The sequence below is a fragment of the Onychomys torridus genome, chromosome 11 (genome assembly GCF_903995425.1).
Source record: "Onychomys torridus chromosome 11, mOncTor1.1, whole genome shotgun sequence".
NCBI lineage: Eukaryota > Metazoa > Chordata > Mammalia > Rodentia > Cricetidae > Onychomys > Onychomys torridus.
The window spans coordinates 53754022-53777353 of NC_050453.1; the positions used below are offsets into that span (position 1 = coordinate 53754022).

A 23332-nucleotide genomic window follows, 5' to 3' on the forward strand; every position below is an offset into this window, starting at 1 on the left:
TACGTGTGTCAGCTTAAAACACACTCATGTCATGAAGTTCTAAACTTTAGAAGCCAGTGGACGACATATCTAAGATGATGGCATGAGATTTGGCATCTGACATTGCCTTCTCTTTCCTGAGTTCTTCGGACTGACGGCATCTTGGCAAGGAAACAGTCTTTGGTTTCTTTGTAATGGAAGTAATTCTGAGAGTCAGGAAAAAATCTCCTAATGCAATCTCCAGTAAAACCATTATCTTCATCATCATGAAGGCAACACAGAAGACACATGTAAGTGTTGTGGAGAACCCACATTAAGACTACAGAGAGGAATGAGAAATGCAGTCCATGGCTATGGGAAGCAAAGGAGATTGTGACTAACAGCAGACAAATTAGAACTTAAAACTAAAGAAGATAATAAAGGAAAATGAAGGTCATTGTGTAATGATAAAACCAATTCTCTAAATATATATAAATATAAACTGGATATGTGTTGAACCAACTTGATATAAAAACATATATATAGGCATGACCGAAGAAATGAACATAGGGATAGAAACCCCTCTGGTCTTCATACTGCTATTTTAACTGTGGATTGATCAGATAGACAGAAACACAGAACAACAACATTAGACTTGAATGACATGTTAGACACATTGTCTTGATCTTCAGAATTGTATGACTTCACCAACATGTAAAACCAAGCTGATACACATCATATTCCTAATGAACTTAAGTAATCAAACCTGTCAGACATATGCATAGCACACTACCTAACAAGACTGGTATGCACACCCTTTCCAAAGGTATACAAAACATTCTCCAGGATGGATCATATGCTACACAATGAAACTCATCTTTGAAAATAATTAGATTTTCATTCCTACCTTTTCACAATCCCAAACCCCTGTCATATGATGATCAGCATGCATATGCGCATTTCACAGCCCTGGCTCCTCCATCCCTGACTGCATGAGAACTTGCATCTAAGTTCCTGGTACACTATAAGAAGCACTCTGCTTACCCTCCCTTAACTACTGAGACACTAACAATGTCATCTGAAGTCCTGTGCTGGCTGACAGTCTGGGTACCCACTCACTCACACCTCCTTTTTTCTTTCACCTCCCAACCTTAGCATCTCAGTAACTTTAGTGAGACCTTATTTTATTTTAATTGAAAATGTATTTTCATAAAATCTATCCTGATTATGATTTTCTCTACCCTAACTCCTACCAGATCCTAACACAGTGCTACCCACCTAACTCCATGCAACTTCTATTTCTTTGCATTTAGAAAGCGGACAAACAACAAACAAAGAGGGAAAAATCAAATACACAAAACAGAAAAAAGAAAACATACAAGAAACATACATACATACATACATACATACATACATACATACATACACATATACACAAAAATAAATCCCATAAAACCATAATGTGGGCTGCCCCAGTTGCAGACCAGCAGGAAAGACTCCTCTGAGCAGGCTTCCCAACCAAAATCCCCCATCTGACCTTGCAAGCCACAAGACCCACTCCCTACCCCAGACCAACCCATCCTTCTGCAACCTCAGCTGCTTCCTGAGACACAGAATCCACCAGCTCTGATTGGACCAAGAGTATCTCCCTGAGACACAGAATCTGCCAGCTCCAATTAGACCAAGAGCTATGACTGGACCAAGAGTGGCCCCAGAGACACAAACACAACAATCATAGATTGGAACAAGAACAACTTCCTTAGACACAGACACCTCTTGCACCTGTTAGAGGAAGAGATGGGCAGATGCTAGCAGTTCTACAACAGCAAGACCTGACCATCACAATGCAGTAGAAGTAGAAGAAAGTGTCCTTAAAATAACTTTATGAAGATAATAGAGGCTTTTAAAGAGGAACTAAAAAATTCCCTTAAAGAAATTGAGGAAAAGACAAATAAAAAATTGAAAGAAATCAATAAATCCCACAAAAGAGGCCTAGAAAATCAAGATAAAGAAAAAAGAAAAAAGAAAGAACAGTTTAAGATCTGAAAATTGAAATAGAAACAATGATGAAGACACAAACTGGGGGAATTCTGGAAGTAGAAAATATGAGTAAGTTAACAGGAAGTACAGATGTAAGCATAACCAACAGAATGCAAGAGATGGAAGAAAGAATCTCTGGCATGAAGTGCGGCGAGCCCCGGCCAGCGGGGAAGAAAGCCACGACACAGGGATTCTTCTCCAATCACGGTTTATTGAAGCGCTGCTTGGTTGAGGGAGAGCTGGAGGTGAGGGGCCCCGACCACGGCAGTTGACGGGCTTTTATGCAGGATGTGGGCGTGCTCTGCTGGCCTGATACACTAGGCGGATTGGGATTGGTGCATTGCTGTTACTGGGCGGAGTTGAACGGGAGAGCCGACGTGGTAAACAACCCAGGGCTCCGCCCTGGGAGGAAGTCAGCGCCATCTTGTGATGGCGGATGGAGTTTCGGGAAACCGGCCGTCACAATGAAGGATACAATAGAGGAAACAGATTAGTCAGTCAAAGAAAACACTAAAGCCAAAACAGTCACAACACAAAATGTCCAGGAAGTCTGGGATACCATGAAATAGCCAGATCTAAGAATAATAGGGATAGAAGAAGGAGAAGAATACCAACCAAAGGTACAGAAAATGTATTCAACAAAATCATAGAAGAAAACTTTCCCAACTTAAAGAAGTAAATACCTATGAAGATAGAAGAAGCTTATATAACACCAAATAGACTAGACCCTCCAAAAAAGTCCCCTTGCCACATAATAATCAAACAACTAAACATACAGAAAAATAAAGAATATTAAGAACAGCAAAGGAAAAAGGCCAAGTGACCTATAAAGGTAGCTGCATCAGAATCATACGTGACTTCTCAACAGAGTCTCTGAAATCAAGCAGGTCCTGATCAGATGTAAGGCAGACACTAGGAGACCATGGAGGTCAGTCAAGACTACAATAACCAGCAAAACTTTCAATCATCATAGACGAAGTGGACAAAACATTCCAGACAAAACCAGATTTAAACAATACCTATCCACAAATCCAGCCATACAGAAAACACTAGAATGAAAACTCCAACCCACAAAAACACAGGCAATAGATAACCCCATGGCAGCAAATCTCAAAAATGGGAAATATACACATATTACCAGCAAAAGATAACAGTCATTAATATCCCTTAATATCAATGGACTCAATTTGCCTATAAAATGACAAAGGCTAACAGAATGGATATGAAAACAGAATCCACCTTTCTGCTGCATACAAGAAACACATTTCAACTTCAAAGATAGACACTACCTCAGAGAAAAAGTCTGGGAAAAGAATTTCCAATTAAACGGACTTAAGAAGCAAGCTGGTATGGCTATCCTCATATCTAACAAGATAAATTTTAAACCAAAATAATCAAAAGAGATTAGGAAGGACATGGCATATTCATCACAGGAAAAATCCACCAAGATGAAGCCTCAATTCTGAACATTTATGCCCCAAATACAAGGGCACCCACATATATAAAGAAACATTACTAAACCTTAAATCATACATCAAAACCCACAAACTAGTAGCAGGAGACTTGAACACCCCATTCTCACCAATGGACAGATCTGCCAGACAGACACTTAACAGAGAAATAAGAGATCTAATAGATGTTATGACTCAATGGACTTAATAGACATCTACAGAACATTACACGCTAACACAAAAGAATGTACCTTCTTCTCAGCACCCCATGGAACCTTATCTAAAATTGACCAATACTCGGTCACAAAGCAAATCTCATCAGATATAAAAGAGTTTGAATAACTTCCTGCATTTTATCAGAGCACCATGGCTTAAAATTAGATTTCAACAACAACAAAAAATACAAAAAGTCTACAATCTCATGGAAACCAAATAAAGCTCAACAGAATCATCAATGGGTCAAGGAATAAAGAAAGAAAGAAATTAAAGACTTCCTACAATTCAATGAAAATTATTATACTCTGATGATATTTTACTTGCGCTTTAATAAATAAAGCTTTCCTGGAGATCAGAGGAAAAAGGCCAGCCATTACTAAACAAAGAAGTCAGGCAGCAGTAGAACATGCTCTTAATCCTATCACTTGGCCAGCAGGATCTCTGTGTGTTCAAAGCCACACTGGAAACAGAGCCAGGTGTGGTGGCACATGCCTTAAATTCCAAAACTAGTTAACCATGGAGGTCTGGAGTTCTGGACAGACAAACAGGAAGTGACAGTTCTGTGTAGGAATAGGAAGTGATGCAGCTGAACAGAGAGCAAATGAGTTGGCAGAACAGCAAGGAATAGAGACATGGGTAGACAGGAAGTAACTTTCATTTGGAAGCTGCAGAGTTGGTGAGGTAAGGTTGGCTGGTTGTTTTTCCTATTTCCCTGATCTCTCTAAGGCTTTCACCCCTATATTTGGCTCCGTGTTTATTTATTTAATAAGGCCATTTAGAAATTCATCTACACAACATGCCCAAGCTTATGGGACACTATGAAAGCAGTACTAAGAGGAAAACTTATAGCACTAAGTGCCCACATAAAGAAGTCAGAGAAATATCATACTAAGAGATTTAACAGCACATCTGAAAGCTCTAGAACAAGAAGAAGCACTCTCACCCAAAAGGCATAAATGCCAGGAAATAATCAAATTGAGGGCTGAAATCAATAAAATAGATACAAAGAGAACAATACAAAGAATTAATGAAATAAAGAGTTGCTTCTTTGAGAAAAATCAACAAGATAGACAAACTCTTATGGAAACTAACCAAAAGGTAGAGAGAGAGCACCCAAATTAACAAAATCGGTAATGAAAAGGGAGACAAAACAGACAATGAGGAAATCCAGAGAATCATCTGGTCATACTTCAAAAACCTGTACTCCACAAAATTGGAAAATCTATAAGAAATGTATAATTTTTTAGATAGGTACTACATACCGAAATTATATCAAGACCAGGCAAACAATTTATTTTTTAATACCTTTTTTAAAAAGATTTATTTATTTATTATGTACACAGTGTTCTGTTTGCATGTATGCCTGCAGGCCAGAAGAGGGCACCAGATCTCATTACAGATGGTTGTAAGCTACCACGTGGTTGCTGGGAATTGAACTCAGGATCTCTGGAAGAGCAGTTAGTGCTCTTAATCTCCAGGTAAACAATTTAAATAGGTCTATAAATACTAAGGAAATAGAAGCAGTCAATGAAAGTCTCTCAACAACAACAAAAACAGAAAAAGAAAAGAAACAAAAAGCCCAGGACCAGATGGTTTTACCACAGAATTCTACCAGAATTACAAAGAAGAGCTAATACCAATACTCGTCAAATTATTCCACACAATGGAAACAGAAGGAACACTGTCAAACTCTTTCTACGAGGCTACATTTATCCTGATACCCGAACCACACAAACATGCAACAAAGAAGAATTACAGACCAGTATCCCTCATGTACTTTGATGCAAAAATACCCAATAAAATGCTGTGAAAAATAATCCATGAACACATCAAAGAAATTGTCCACTATGTCCAAGTAGGCTTCATTCCAGTGATTCAGGGATGGTACAACATACAAAAATATATCAAAATAATACACCATATAAATAAACTGAAATAAAAAAATGCATGATCATATCATTAGATGCTGAAAAAGACTTTGACAAAATTCAAAACCCTTTCATGATAAAGGTATTGGAGAGATCAGGAATACAAGGAACATACATAACATAATAAAGGCCATTTACAGCAAGCTGACAGCCAACATCACATTAAATAGAGAGAAGTTCAAAGTGATTCCACTAAAATCAGGAACAAGACAAGGCTTTCCATTCTCCCCATATCAATTCAATATAGTACTCAAAGTCCTAGCTAGACTAATAAGACAATAAAAGGAGATCAAGGGGACACAAATTGGAAAAGAAGTTTAACTTTCACTATAGGAAGATGATATGATAGTATACATAAGTGATTCCAAAAATTCTACCAGGGAATTACTAAAGCTGATAAACACCTTCAGTAATATGGCAAAATACAAGATTAACTAAAAAAACAAAAACAAAAAAAGTAGCTCTCCTATATATAAATGATAAACAGTCTGAGAAAGAAATCAGAGAAATATCACCATTTACAACAGCCATAAATAATATAAAATATCTTGGGGTAACTGTAACTAAGCAAATGGAAGACTAGTATGATAAGAACTTTTGAGTCTCTGAAGAAAGAAATTGAAGAAGATATCAGAAAACACAAATATCTCCAATAATCATGGATAGGTAGCATTAACATAGTAAAAATGTCAGTCTTACCAAAAGCAATCTACAGATTCAATAGTATCCCCATCAAAATCCCAACATAATTCTTCACAGACCTGGAAAGAACAATACTCAACTTCATATGAAAAAAGAAAAGACCCAGGATAGCTAAAACAACCCTGTACAATAAAGCAACCTCTTTATTGAATCACTTATGTATATTATCACCATCCCTGACCTCAAGTTCTACTATAGAGCTTTAGTAATAAAAACAGCTTGGTATTGGCATAAAAACTGACATGTGGACCAATGGAATAACATCAGATTTTGCACAAAGAAGCAAAAACTGTAAAAAAAAAAAAAGTCCAATTAAGAAATGGAAATTCTCAACAGAGGAAGCTCAAATGGCTGAAAGACATTTAAGGAATTGCCCAACATCCCTAATTATCAGGGAAATGCAAATCAAAACGACACTGAGAAACCATCTTACACCTGTCAGAATGGCTAAGATCAAAAACACAAAGACAGCTTATGCTGGAGAGGATGTGCAGCAAGGGGAACTCTCCTCCACTGTAGGTGAGAATGCAAGCTTGTACAGCCATTTTGGAAATCAATATGGCTCTTACTTAGAAAATTGGGAATCCATCTCCCCCAAGACCCAGCTGTAGCACTCTTAGGCATATACCCAAGGAATGCTCAATCATACCACAAGGGCATTTGCTCTGCTATGTTCATATCAGCATTGTTTGTAATAGCCAGAACCTGAAAACAACATAGATGTCCTTCAACTGAAGAATTGATAAAGTAATATGGTACATATACACAATGGAGTACTACTCAGCAGAGAAAAACAATGACATCATGTGGATTGCAGGCAAATGGATGGATCTAGAAAAAAATTATCCTGAGTGAGGTAACCCAGACTCAGAAAGATAAACATGGTATGTACTCATTCATAGAAGGATACTAGATGTAAAACGAAGATGACTAGACTGCTACATAACTCCAGGGAGGCTACCTAAAAAACAGGACCCTAGGAAAGATAAAGGGATCACCCAATGACAGAGAAATGGATGAGATCTACATGAACAATCTGGACGAGAGTGGGAGTAATGAAGGGCAAGGTTCAAGGGAAAGAGAGCTTAGGGGAGCAGGAGATCCCTGCTAGATCAAGAACAGAAAGGGAAAACAAGGAATAACAGACCATGATAAATGATGACCACATGAGAACAGGAATAGGCAGAGTACTGGAGAGGTCCCCAGAAATCCACAATGATACATCCTCTGTAGACTGTTGGCAATGGTCGAAAGAAAGCCTGAACAGACCTAGCCTGGTGATCAGATGGCCAAACACCCTAACTGTCATGCTGGAACTCTCAATCAATAACTGATGGAAGTAGATGCAGCTCCAGGAGTCCAGTTGTCAAGAAAGATGAGGGACTGTAAGACTGTGAATTGTTGAGATCAAGACTGGAAAAGCACAGGGACAAATAGCAAAATGAATGAAACACATGAATTATGAACCAAAAGCTGTGGAGCCCCCAGCTGGAGCAGGCCCTCTGGATAAGTGAAACAATTGAATAGCTTGAACTATTTGGGAGGCACCCAGGCAGTGGGACCCAGACCTGTCCTTAGTACATGAGCTGGCTGTTTGGAACCTGGGGCTTACACAGGGACACTTTGCTCTGCCTGGAAGGAGGGGACTGGACCTGTCTGTACTGAATCCACCAGGTTGAATTGAATCCCCAGGGGAGTCTTGGCCCTGGAGGAGATGGGAATGGAGGGGAGGGGCTGGGGGAAGTTAGGGGTGGGAGTAGGAGGGGAGAGGACAGGGGAACCAATGGCTGAAATGTAAATTTGTGCAAAACACAAATATAATAAATAAAAAAGGAGAAAGAAGTAAAAAAATAAAATAAAATAAAATAAAATAAAACAAACTATTTTCTCAAAAAAAGCACCTCCAACTAATGGTGCTGGCATAACTGGATGTCAACAAGTAGAAGATTGCAAAAGGATTCATATCTATTGCCATGCATAAAACTCAAGTCCATGTGGATCAATGACCTCAACATAAATGTAGCTACACTGAACCTGATAGAAGAGAAAGTAGGAACTAGTCTTGACTGCATTGGCACAGGAGACCACTTCCTAAATATAACACCACTAGCACAGACACCAAGAGAAACAATTAATAAATGGGACCTCCTGAAACTGAGAAGCTTCTGTAAGGCAACGAACATGGTAAATAAGACAAAACAACAGCCTATAGAATGAGAAAAGATCTTCACCTACCCCATATGTGACACAGGGCTGATCTCCAAAATATATGAAGAACTCAAGAACCTAGACATCAAAATAACAAACAATCCAATTAAAAATGGGCTATAGAGCTAAACAGAGAATTCTCAACAGAAGAATCTCAAATGGCTGAAAGACATTCAACATCCTTAGTCATCAGGGAAATGCAAACCAAAATAACTCTGAGATACCATCTTACACCTGTCAAAAACACTGATGACACCTTATGTTGGAGAGGATGTAAAGCAACGATAACAGACTACAACCCACAGCTACAGAGAAGCTAGCTAACAAGGAGGACCCTAAGAGGGATGAATGGATATCATTGGGAAGGGGAAATAGGTGAGATCGTCATGAGTAAACTGAGGGTGAGTGGGGAATAGAGGGTGGGAGATGGGGATTAAGAAGAAAAGGGAATGGAATGAATGGTCGATCTGGAAAGGGACTAAGTGGGAGAGACACTATGATAGAGGGAGACATCGTGGGGATAGGGAGAAACTGCATGCTAGGGAAGTTCCCAGGAGTCCACAGCATGACCCCAGCTTAGACTACTAGCAATAGTGGAGAGAGTGCCTGAACTGGCTTACCCCAGTAATCAGATCGGCAAATACCCTAACTGTAATCATAGAGCCTTCATGCAGTAACTGATTGAAGCAGATGCAGAGATCCACAGCCACGCACCAGGCCAAGCTCCAGGAGGCCAGTAGAAGAGGAAGAAGAGGGATTCTATGAGCAAGGGACATGAAGATCATGATGGGGAAACCTACAGAGACAAACAAACCAAACGAGTGGGAACTCATGAACTTTAGACCAACAACTGTGGAGCCTCCATGGGACCAGACTAGACCCTCTACATAATCAAGACAGTTGTGTAGCTTGATCTGCTTAAGGGGCCCCTAGCAGTAGGATCAAGATCTATCCCTGGTACATGAACTGGCTTTTTGGAGCCCATTACCTAGGGTGGTCTATGATGGCCTTGCTCAGCCTTGATGCAGGGGGGCAGGGCTAAATCCTGCCTCAACAGAATGTACCAGGCTTTGCTGATTTCCCATGGGAGCCACAGTCCTTTTGAAGGAGGGGATGGGGGGTGGGTCAGGAGAGGAAACCTGGGGGGGGGAGTGGGAGGAGAGATAAAAGTGGGATCTGTGGTTGGTATGTAAAATGAATAAATTTTTTATGACTTTCATTTTTATTTTTAATTTATTTTTATTTTATGTGCATTGGTGTTTTGTCTGCATGTATGTCTGTGTGGGGGCATCAAGTCCCCTGGAACTGGAGTTACAGACAGTTGTGAGCTGCCATGTGGTGCTGGGAATTGAACCTGGGTCCTTTGGAAGAACAATCAATGCTCTTAACTGCTGAGCCATTTCTCCAGCTTCCATTTGATTATTTTTTTAATAACTAGATAGACCTGTACAACCATATCTTAATTAGGTTTTAGACATTTTCACCATTATCTAATTTATATAGTTCTTGAAAATAGTTAATCTTACACTCATACCTAGCCTTGAACTGCTACTGATTTGCCTTTGATCTCTATGACTTGCTTGTTCTCAGCATTTTATGTAAATGCAAGATTGAGTTGTTTCTGTCTTGAGACAACTATAAATAATTCTACTATAAACTTTTTATGTTCATTTGTTTAAGTTCTGGGGACTCAACTTAGGTCTTCATGTGTGCTAGGCAAGTGGTCTTTTGCATGACACTCTAGCCTTCTTTTTCTTTATTAAGAATCTTTTTATTCATTTTACATACCTATCATAGATCTTCCTCTCATCCTTCCTCTTGCTCCACCAACAGCCTTCCCCCCTTTTAACCCATTCATCATACACTGCTCCAAAAAGGTAAGGCCTTCCATGGGGATCCAGCAAAGGCTGATACATTCAGTTGAGGCAGGTCCAAGCCCCTCCTTATACATCAAGGCTGAGCAAGGTGTCCCACCATAGGTAACAGGCTCCAAAAAGCCAACTCATGCACCAGGGATAGATCCTGATCCCACTGACAGGAGCCCCTCAAACAGACCAAGATATACAACTGTCTTGATTATGCAGAGGGCCTAGTCAAGTCTCATGGAGGCTCCACAGCTGTTGGTCTAAAGTTCATGAGTTCCCACTAGCTTGGTTTGATTGTCTCTGTAGAGTCCCTTGCTCATAGAATCCCTCTTCTTTCTCTTCTTCTGGACTCCTGCAGCTTGACCTGGTGCTTGGCTGTGAATCTCTGCATCTGCTTCCATCAGTTACTGGATGAAGGCTCTATGATGACAGAGTATTCAGCAATCTGATTACTGCAGTAAGCCAAATCAAGCACCCTCTCCATTATTGCTAGTAATCTAAGCTGAGGTCATCCTTGGGGATTCCTGGAAACTTCCCTAGCATGAAGTTTCTCCTTATCCCCACAATTTCTCTCTCTATCATGGTATCTCTTTCATTGCTTTCCCACTTAGTCCCTGTTCCAACTTGATGATAAAAAAATAAATCTACTTCATGATGTAGCAAAACAAATGCCTTGGCATATGCCAAAACACTTGGCATCCCAACCTATATATTTTTGCTCAATCATGTTTATTACTACCCTCTTTGCAATGGTTAGTGAATGGAAACAACCTAAATGTCCTTCAACTGATAAATGGATCATAAAAACACCTGACATATACACCATGTAATACCATTTAGCTGTGAGGAAAAGTGAAATCATGAAACTTTCATGTAAATGGTGAACTAGAAAAATATCATATTGAGTGAGGTAATCCAGACCCAGAAATACAAACTTCACATGTCCTCTCCTGTTGTAAACTCTGAGTTCTAAACCTTCACAGGTGAGACCACATACTAGAACAACTGCAAGAACCAGAACAGTAAATACCGACCACTGCCAAGGTCGTAGGGTGGTTGAGCACCAGAAAGATGAATAGCAGGGTACAAATGATTTGACAGGGCAACAGGCAAAAATGGAGGGGACCTTATTTAGGGAAAGTGGAAAGTGATAAATTCACAAGGGAGATTGTAATAACAGTAAGAATGCATGGGAAAGTCATCAGGAATCATACTACTAACAACCCACCACCCCAAATAAACTATAATTGACAAGTCTTCTCTGTATCAATATAAGTACATATTGTACATAGAATTTTTCTTCTAGGTTGACAGACAATGTTCCCTCCAAGAACTAAAACTATCTAACAAAAACACCAATCACTGGCAAAAGACACACTGTGTGTCTTTTGATTTTTGGTAGGACTTGTCTTACTGAATTCAAAATATTATAGACTATTCCTATTGCACTTGGTTGATCCCAAGAGGTGGAAGAAAAGTCGATATTGCTGAAGATACAATGTAGTTCATCATCGGACCCAAAGGACCCTGAGCCAGAACTCTCCTGAAAGCCTCCTCCATGAGGACCAGCATTCATGGTACCAGAAGACACCATGCAAGTCTCAAAGAAGAGATTCAACCAACAGTCCTACCCAGCTATGATGCCTAGTATAAGGCAAAAAAAAATTAATCTCTTATCTTTCTTTCTGAATACCTAATTATATTGGTCTAGGAGACTTGCGCCAAGAAACTGAATGATATTTCATTGTTTAATAAGTATAAAATGGTTAGAGTATTAATGTGAAAACACAGATTGAACATTGTTTATTTTGTCTCTCCTTCTGTGACCTTTGATATTTACCAAACTAGCTGCCAGTAATGCAGTAAAATTCAAAGTCACGCACAGTACTGCTAATGACAGGATTCCCAGAAACCCCACCATTGCTGGAGAGCTTTGGATTTTAGAAGATGGGGTGGTGTATCCTGTTGCTCTTTGCCAATGCTCTAACCCTATGGCTTTCTGCTGCCAAAGGAGAAGGTAAGTGGAGACAGATTTGAAACATGTCCTTCCTATGCAAATGTATTTATCTGCTGTTTGTATACAAGAATAATTTTAATTCATTTTAATTTCTAATAAAACATTACACATAGGAAAATAAACTATGAGAATATTTTAAGTGAAGACAGAAAACATTTTAAATGATAAAATACAACCTACTTATGGAAATAGTTTCTGATAATCAAGAAGAGAAAAATTGAATGAAAAGGGGATTCTCTCTGTTCTCTAAACTGCTAGGTGTGAAGAGCCCCTAAATAAAATTTATAGAGAAAAAAAGAATTTATTTTTAAAATGCAAAAATTGTAAATGTAATAAGATGAATTCAACTTAATTTAAACAAAGCCTCTGACCAGGACAAAGCTCCAACACACTCTAAACATCTCTGGGTCTGTGTGAGGTTGATTTCATCTTCACAGATTGGATATGAGTAATTTTCTCCATGTCAGTCAAATTATCATTCATCTAATGGAAATGAAGAATGCCATTATTTCAGCTGTAAACCACCAAAATGCCAACACTTTGCTCTTTTCTGATCTCTCCAATGTTTGTGTGTAGAAAGTAGGAGATCACAACACCTCTGTATTAACATGACTCTAAAGAGGATTTCACTTCTGTCCCTCAGTGTTTCATAAAGTCACCACATGAAGCCACTGCACCCATGGAATTTCAAATATAATGATTTCAACAAGGTGTAGGATTCTGGAATTTAGTCCTTGTCCTTGACCCTGCTTTCAGGAAGTCTTTACTTTTCCATCTGTTGTTTGCTAATGGTTATGTTAGGGGTATTCATGTAACTCCCCAGTCCTCACATTACATTTGTGTAAAATCCAGCCTTTCAATTTGTAACATTGTTTCAGAGATTTAAACTCATTTTATTGTGTGACCACATTTCACATTCATTGTATTTGCATTGTAATCATGGGAAATTTGTCACCTAAAGAGAAAAATCAGTCCTGCCAAGACCAAAAAAAAAAAAAAAAGTTTCCTTTCAACTTTTTTATACTTTTTAATTATTGAGATTAATGTAATTACATCTCTCCTGTCCTTTCTTCCTTCTAGACCATCCCATATTCCCCTCCTTGTTCTCTCATAGCCTCTTTTTTCACTAATTGTTACTGCATGCATGTACTTATATTATATACATACATATAATTATCCTTATATATAATAATGTATATGTGTATATATATTTACACACACACACTTAATTACATCCTGGTCAGTTCATTAAATTTGATTGTAAATACTGTGTGTCTGGTGTTCAGTACAGTCTGCAGAATGACCTACAATAATCACACTTTTCCTATTGAAAGCATGAGTTTTCGAAGTATACAGGAAGAAAAGTAAAACACTATATAACAAGTAAGAGGTGACAGACAGATACATGACAAGAAAACATTATTGCAGGCGGGCCCTCAAGATGTCCATCATTAATCCTCTAAGGCAGATAATTTATGGCACATATGTACCTGGATTTCCCCTCTGAGAGTCCCCTTGTAAGGAATAGAACAAATAGCAACCGATAGACATGACATGATCAAATGAGGTCCTCACAACTTCCAGCAGAAACTGACTGGAAAAGTTGTCACAGTGAGCTTGAGTTTCCAATTGCCCTGACCCCACCACGAGATAAACTTGCTTTGGCCAATCTTTCACCTATTTTCTCTGGTCTTCCTGGGAACCCAGATGGGCACTCCAACTGGCTTAGACATGCTTCCTCCATTTCTGCTGTAAATCTGCAAGCAAATTTGATGATGTTACCTTTCTGTTAGTTTTGTTTTTTACTTGGAAGCCTCATGCAAAGGGCCACTGCTCTGCCCTTTGGAATTCCAGCTGGCTGCAATATAAGAGCTTGCCTCCCATCCAAGTACAAACCAGGCCCGACTCTGCTTAGCATCCGAGATCAGACGAGATTGGGCACGTTCAGGGTGGTATGGCCGTAGACGTTGGAACTCTCATCCAATAACTGATGGAAGTGGATGCAGAGATCCTCAGCCAGGCCCCAGGTGGAGCTCCAGGTGTCCAATTGTTGAGAAAGGGGAGGGACTGTAAGAGCGTGTTGAGCCCAAGATTGGAAAAGCACAGGGACAAATAGCCAAACGAATGGAAGCACATGAATTATGAACCAAAGGCTGTGGAGCCCCCCAGCTGGATCAGGCCCGCTGGATAAGTAAGACAATTGAATAGCTTGAACTGTTTGGGAGGCATCCAGGCTGTGGGACCCAGACCTGTCCTTAGTGCATGAGCTGGCTGTTTGGAACCTTGGGTTTACACAGGGACACATGCTCAGCCTGGAAGGAGGGGACTAGACCTGCCTGTACTGAATCCTTCAGGTTTAAATGAATCCCCAGGGGAGTCTTGGCCCTGGAGGACATGGCAATAGAGGGGAGGGGATGGGAGGAAGGTGGGGTTGTGGCGGGAGTGGGGAGGACAGGGGAACCCATGGCTGATGTGTAAAATTAAAACAAAAATATAATAATAATAAAAAAAGAGCTTGCCTCTTCTGTTTCTTCAGGTTATTCTCTGCAGCCAGTCTGATGATCTTTTATCACTAGTCTTCTCATTTGTATGTCTTTTTTTTTTTTTTTTGTCTCTCTGCCTGCCTGCCTGTCTGTCTGTCATCTAACTATCTAGTCATGTAATTGATTCTTCGTTCTTTTATGGAAAATAGGTTCTTTTCTCATGGAATATATCCTGATTACAAATTTCCTCTGCCTCTACTTCTCCCAGTGCCTCCCCACTTCTTCTCCTCTCCAAATCCACAACCTTTCTATCTCTCATTAGAAAAAAGAGCAGTATTCTAGGAGACAACAACAAAACATAACCTAATATAATATAATACACAAAAAGAACAATTATCACATTGAATTTGGACAATGCAAAGAAACAGAAGAATAAGAGCCCAAGTCAAGGCACAAGAATCAGAGAACCACTTGTTCACATACTTAGGAGTCCCCAAATCACCAAACTAGAAACTATAAAATACACACAGAGGACCTGGTGCAGACAACTCCAGGGCCTGTGTTTGGTGCTTCAGTCTCTGTGAGTTCATAGGAGTTTACTCAGTTGATTTGGAGGGCCTTCTTCTTCTGGTGTCCTCCATCACTTCTGCTCTTACCCTCTTTCTCCCTCCTCTTCTGTGAGGTATCCTGAGTTTAAGGAGAAGATATTTGATGGAGATATTACATTTAGAGGTGAGTGATCCAAGGTCTCTTGCTCTTCCATCCCCCATCTCTTGTGTATGAAATGTCTGGCTGTGAATATCTTAAATTGTTCACATCTGCTACAAGAGAAGGCTTCTCTGATGACTGCTGAATAAGGCACTGATCTATCAATACAGCATAATATCATTAGGGATAATTTTATTATTCTTTTTATTTAAGACCAGTAGTACTTGGTTTTACCCTAGGTCTCTGGGCTACCTATTCTCTAGTTCTTGAGTCCCCAAGCAGTATTGTGTATGTGTCCCATCTCATGGAGTGGGCTTTAAGTCAAATCTGACATTGTTTGGCTATTCTTAAAAAATGGCATGTCACTATTGCCCAGGCATATTTTACAGGCAGGACAGCATTGTAAATCAAAGGTTTTGTGGCTGGGTTGGTATATGTATTTCTCTTTTGATAGCCTGCAGAGTAACTAACTTCCCCTAACAAAGTCTCTAGAATCTAGGGATAAAGGTTTTATGTAGCCACCAGCTTGTCATCTCCATGTTCAATGACTTGTGTGGGTGTTGCCTTCCCCAGTCTGTCCATCAATTTGTGGAGGGGAACCCATTGCCTTGGCAACAATTGGGTTGTTAGAGACTTTCCAGAGATCCCATTTGTCCAATAACTCAGTTTGGATGTAAACCAATCCCATGACTAGAAGCTTCACTGGTGACAAGAGATAAGACTCTATCTCCAGTATTATTTGGAGACTTTTGTAGCTAGAGTTTTTCTGGTCCTGCCTGGCCCAGGGTCAGGACAAATCTCTCACCTGCCAGTCCTGAAGCCGCTCAGACCCAACCAAGTAAACACACAGAGTCTTATATTGCTTACAATCTGTATGGCCGTGGCTGGCTTCTTGATGTCTAGTTCTTCTATCTTAAATTAACCCATTTCTATTCATCTGTACTTTGCCACATGGCTCGTGGCTTACCAGTACTTTACATCTAGCTTATCATGGCAGCAGCTTGTGGTGTCTCTCTGCCTCAGCCTTCCACTTCCCCAAATTCTCTTCTCTGCTTGTCCCGCCTATACTTCCTGTCTGGCTACTGGCCAATCAGTGTTTTATTTATTAACCAATCAGAGCAACACATTTGATATACAGAACATCCCACAGCAGACTTTATTAGAATCACTTCATATATTTTAGCAAGATTGAACTATGTGAAATATCTGTGCCAACTCTCAATTGCTCCTCAAGTCCTGCTGTCTCTCCCTGCATTCCCTCCCACTACCCACCTGATTCTCCAGTTCCAGTTGGCCCTGCTCTCAAATGCCCCAGTAAAATCTATTCTAGTTCCCATCTCATGGAGATCCATGTGCCCCCCAAAATCCTTTCCTCTATGCCTAATCTCTGTGGATCTGTGGATTATAGCTTGATTATCATTAACTTTGTGACTATCATCCACATATAAGTGAATACATACCATATTTATCTTCCTGGTCTGTGAAAAATATGTGTTGGAATTTTGATGGGGATTTCCTTGAAACTGTAAATTGAGTTTGGTATGATGCTAAATCTACTGATCTGTGAACCTGGGAGATCTCCCCATGTTTTGGTATCTTCTTCAATTTCTTTCAAAAAATGAAGATTTTTATCCTACAAGTCTTTCACTTGTTTGGTTAGTTACCCCAGTATATTTTATATTATTTGAAGCTATTGTGATTGGTGTTTTTTCCACAGTTTCTTTCTCTGTCCATTTATTATTTGTATATATGAAAATTCTAAAAAAATAATATTTTTAATTAAAAAATAAAAGTAATATGAAAAAGCAAGAAAAAAACCCATGTTTTTCCATAGAGGCATATAAAGGACAATTTACACGTTTAATTGAACAACAGCAGCAAGCAGTAATGTTCAATCTGAAGTAAACTTACCCTATCTGCTACACTTGTAAGGAGCATGAAAAAACATTCCAAGAACAATTCTATGTTTTGAAGAAATCGAGGTCTCGAGATTCTTGTCTTATTTACTTGGGGTCTTCTAACAAACACTCAGAATTCTTGTCATAGGAAGCCATTCCTGGACTGTTTCCAGACAATTTCCTGGTTTCATGGTTATAAATCACCTCTTTAGGTTGTAGTTTTCCTTATTAAACTTTCTGTTGGACTGTATTTGTAAATGGATATGACTTGAATTTTGTTTATCATGGAATGTCTTGTGTTTTCCCTCCATAGTGACTGAAAATATTACTTGGGATAGGAATCTGGGTGGCATCTGTTGTCTCCTCCAGTCTGTAGCACATCTGTCCTAGCCCTTCTGGATTTTAGAGTCTCCCCTGAGAAGTTGAGTAGAATCCTAAAAATTCTGACTCCATATGTTACATGTCTTTCTCCCTTGCAGATTTTAATATTTAATATTCTCCCTCGTTCCACATGTATAGTGTTTGGATTGTCATGTGCCAAGAGGATTTTCTTTTTTTGTTGTTCCAGTCTTCTTAGTTTTCTGTATGCTGTTTCTACTTTTAGACTCATCTGGTTCTTTAAATAAGGAAAATTTTCTTCTATAATTTTTGTTGAAAATAATTTCTCTGCCTTTGACCTGTGCCTTCTCTTTCCTTTATTCCTATTATCCTTAGATTTTTGTCTTTTCCTAGTGTCTAGCTTCCCTCAATGTTTTGTGTCAGGAATTTTTTTAGATTTCAGATGTTCTTTGACTGTTGTATCAATTTCTTTCAGTCTGCCTTCAAAGCCTGAGATTCTCCCTTCCATCTTTTGGATTCTATTGGTGGAACTTGCCTCTGTAGTTCCTCTTCAAACTCAAGAAAATACAGTTAGTTAACTTTTTAAAACAAACATTATACACTTTTACTGAAGTTATGGTATCTCTTGATAGGAGAGAAAACAAAAATGAATCGTCTATGAAATAATAATTCTCAAAATGTTTGACATATGAGGGAAGAAATGTTCAATTAAACACATTTTTGATGATTTAGTAATTATAACAGAAATGAAGCTATAAGAATGTACCATTGAATGGTACTGTTAGATAGTTGTCAAAAATGTGTACTTAAATGAAATGTGTTATACTAAAATAATAAATAATGTGAGGAAATGCAGCTAGCCACAAAAAACATGACTGACAGCCACAGATAAAATTTAGGGTTAAAAACACGTCAGACGAGGGCTGAGTAGATGGCTCAGCAGGCTGAAACCATTTCCTGTGTAAGCATGAGGACCTACATTTGAAACCATTTGAATCAATCTTCTGACTGAAATCCTGAGTTCTCACCTAAAAGAGTTTCACCTGAACTGCTTTGTTTCCTGTCTCCTCGAGCCTTATATACCTTTCTCCACCCTGCCTTCACTTCCTGGGATTAAAGGCATGTGTGCTTCCCAGCACTGGGATTAAAGGTGTGTGCCACCACTGCCTGGTTCCTCTTCCAATGTGGCCTTGAACAAAAAGAAAGAGGAAACAATAGGAAATGTGTGTGCTTTAGTTAGTATTTGTTGGAATTCTTTCGACATATCGGGTGAGGTTCCCTGAAGTAGAATCATCCTTCATGGAAAAACTAATACTTTCTGATACTAATGTACTGAATATTTATCAATAAGAACATGAAAAGGAAAAATTTTAATGAAACATGTCATATAAACTTGTATTATATAAGCTATAATAGCTCACTGTGATGTAAACACACTATATTTCTCTTCAAATTCAAGTAATAAATAAGCAGTTATCATATTGGATATTAAATATCCCTGACCTGCCTCTCTGGTGAACTGTAAGGGACAACTTGATTTCATGAGGAAAGGCATTCTCACACACCTCCGTTGCCTGAATTCCATTTGTCTCCTTCTCACAGACATTGTCTAGTCACATAGTTATTTTAATTCATAGAAAGCAATTCACTGATCAAATGGTTTGTCTCTGAATTTTTCCTATCTCTTTTCTTTTTATTGCAAGGGAAACCATGTGATTTTCCACAAATCAAAAATGGAGGTTTATATAATGCAAAGAGCCTCAGACCCTACTTCCCAGAATCTATAGGAAAGCAATTCAGCTACTACTGTAACAGAGGATTTACGACTCCTTCAGGGACACTCTGGGACTACATTCACTGCACTGTGCAAGGGTGGGAGCCTGAAGTTCCATGCGTCAGTAAGTCAATGTTTATATTAAATCATATTTCATTCTATCAAAAAGTAGGAAGAGAAGAACACATACTTAATTATGGTTAAATTTCTCATGACAAAAATAAGACCAGGAAAACAGTTTATGTGCAAGAAAGACTAATTTCTGTCTTTTGTGAGCAGCTCTTCATGAAATGCACATCAAAAATAGGGACTATAAGAATGCTTTTTATTGCTTAGATATTTTATGTATAAAAATTAAGAAAAATGGTACTCTTTTAAACATTGAGCACTGGTTTGATTTTTGAATGTGACACATGCACTTAACTATGCTAAAGATAAGTTTTAATTTAGTTTTTAAATAAATGAATGTTTTTAATTTATCATCTTGTGGTCCTTAGGGCAATGTTGTTTACATTATGTAGAGAATGAGAAATATTTACAACTGAAAGGAAGCAATGTACAGGAACACTCTGTAAGAGTCTAGTGTTATCCTAGCTACAGTCTTCCAAATGGTCAGGACACAATTACATGCACAGAGAATGGCTGGTGTCCTCAACCCACATGCACCCCTGTTAGTAAGCAACTGCCTCTGAGATCACAAGATGCTCTTGACTCCCCATCCCATATATATTAACTGTGGCAAAACGCTTATTTTCAAGTGTGTATAAATGTATACTGGTATACAGCAAAGTAAACAACTTGTAAGCATTAGGTCATATAACAACAAAACATTTAGTAAACTTTCAATTAATTTATAGTACCATAAACTTTGAAATCACTTTGTCATTTGACTCAAAACAATTATACAACTATAGTTCAAAATTAAATAAATATGATAACAGTTACACACATCATTCATATACTCAAATAGTAACCTGCCATTTTAAAGTACTGATAATTGTCTCTGAATTCTATGTAATATGTAACTGGCAAGGGAATTCTGGGGAACTGTGCATTATCTTGTTTTCATGGTTTTCTCCAAACTCTGTACTAATATATGTTTGTGTCAAATTTTTTTTCTTGGTCCATATCCTTGCAAATGATTGCATGTCACACTTTATGCTCATGAATAAACAACTATAAATAATACAACATAATACTGTGATATTCATTTATTTATTATGATTTGGGTTTCCAAAAAGCAGTTATACATCAGTTTGGAGCTAATAATTTTAATTTTTCAAATAAAATTTTTTTCTAATTCATACATTTGTAATTAGTTTGCTGGAATGTTAAGAATTCTAAAAATCAGTCTGTTTGAGTTGTACATATCACAATTGTGTTCTTTGTTTACTTCAGACTGCCAACTTCCTTTAAACAACCTTGTTTAGATTTGATTGACATCGAATTTTCAAAACAATTTTGAAATAATCAATCACATATTAATACTGTGTTTTCCTATATATGAATGTGATATGCCTTTAAATATTTAACCTGGTTTTAAATTTTTGTCTAATGTCTTCTCTTATACCATTTTGCTGATAAGAAACTTATCTTAGCTTTATTCTTTTTTAGATAGCTTGGTCATTACCTTACTTAAGGCTTTTATTGCTGTGAAGGGACACCATAACCATGCAATTCTTTTATTTTTCTTTTAATTATTAAGAAATTTTCTATTCACTTTACATACCAACCACAGATCCCTCCTCTTCCCTCTTCCGCGCCCCCACAGCTTTCTCCACCAACCCACTTCCAATCCCCACATTACAATAATTAAGGTCTTCCATGGGGAGTCAGCAGAGCCTGGCACACTCAGCTGAGGTAGGTCCAAGTCCCTCCCCCCTGCACCAAGACTGTGCAAGGTATCACACCCTAGACACTGGGCTCCAAATCACCACCCATGCACCAGGGATGGATACTGATCCCGCTGCCTGTGGGCCCCCACAAACAGTTCAAGCTAAACAACTATCTCCCATATCCAGAGGGCCTAGTATAGTCCTATGGGGGCTTCATAGGTATTAGTCCACAGTTCATGGGTTTTAACTAGTGTGGTTGGTCATCTCTGCATGATTTCCCATCATGATCTCAAAGTCTCCTGCCCACAGGATTTCTGTTCTCTCTCATCTATTGGATTCCCAGAGCTCAGCCTAGTGCCTGGCCATGGATCTCTGTATCTACTTCCATCAATCACTGGATTGAAGTTACTAGGTTATTCACTAGTCCCGTCACCAAAGTAGGCCAGTCCAGGCACCCTCTTGACCATTGCCAGTAGTCCAAGGTGGGGTCATCCTTATGAATTCCTGAGAACTTTTCCCAGCACCATGTCTCTTCCTATGCCCATGATGTCTTCATTTATCATGGTATCTCTTTCCTTGCTCTCCCACTCTGTCCCTGTTCCAGCTTGAACCTCCCATTTCTTTATGTTCTCATCCCCCATTCTTTGTTCTTCATTACCACCACATACTCCCAGTTTTCTCATGTAGATCTCATCTATTTCCCCTTTGCTGGGCTATTTATGTGTCCCTCTTAGGGTCGTCTTTGTTAGCTAGCTTTTCTGGAGCTGTGGTTTGTTGGTTGGTAATCCTTTGCCTTACATCTAGTACCCACTTATGAGTGAGAAGATGCCATGTTTGTCCTTCTGAGTCTGGGTTACCTCACTCAGGACGATATTTTCTAGTTCCATCCATTTGCCTGCAAACTTCATGATATCATTGGTTTTGTGTGTGTGTGTGTGTGTGTGTGTGTGTGTGTGTGTGTTTTGTTGTTGTTGTTGTTGTTGTTTACTGCTGAGTAGCACTCTATTGTGTATATGTGCCACATTTTCTTTATCCATTCTTCAGTTGAGGGACATCTAGGTTGTTTCTAGGTTCTGGCTATTACAAATAATGTTGTTATGAACATAGATGAGCATGTGTCCATGTGGTAAGATTGAGGATTCCTTGGGTATATGCCCAAGAGTGGCATAGCTGGGCCTTGAGGAAGATTGATTCCAAATTTTCTGAGAAACTAACATACTGATTTCCAAAGTGGCTGTATAAGTTTGCACTCCCACCAACAGTAGAGGAGTGTTCCCCTTGCTCCACATCCTCTCCAACATGAGCTGTCCTCAGTGTTTTTTTTATCTTAGCCATTCTGACAGGCATAAGATGATATCTCAGAGTCCTTTTGATTTACATTTCCCTGATGACTAAGGATGTTGAGCAGTTCCTTAAATGTCTTTCAGCCAGTTGAGATCATTCTGTTGAGAATTCTCTCTTAAGCTCTGTAGCCCATTATTTTTTTTTAAGCTGAGGATCGAACCTAGGGCCCTGTACTTGCTAGGCAAGCTCTCTACCACTGAGCTAAATCCCCAACCCATTTTTTTTTTAAATTTGATTGTTAGGTATTTTGATGTCTAGTTTCTTGAGTTCTTTATATATTTTGGAGATTAGCCCTCTGTCACATGTGGTGTTGTTAAGATCTTTTCCCATTCTGTAGGCTGTCATTTTGTCTTATAGACCATGTCCATTGCCCCAAAAAACTTTCTCAGTTTCAGGAGGTCCCATCTATTAATTGTTTCTCTCAATGTCTGTGATACTGATGTTATATTTAGGAAGTGGTCTCCTGTGCCAATGTGTTCAAGACTGCTTCCTACTTTCTCTTCTATCAGGTTCAGTGTAACTGGATTTATGTTGAGTTCTTTGATCAACTTGGACTTGAGTTTTGT

At 38.8% G+C, this 23332-nt stretch overlaps 1 pseudogene; it reads left to right on the forward strand.

Annotated features, from left to right (window-relative positions):
• Positions 1 to 12315: 12315 nt before the first annotated feature.
• Positions 12316 to 23332, forward strand: part of LOC118592877 — a 44720-nt pseudogene continuing 33703 nt past the window's right edge.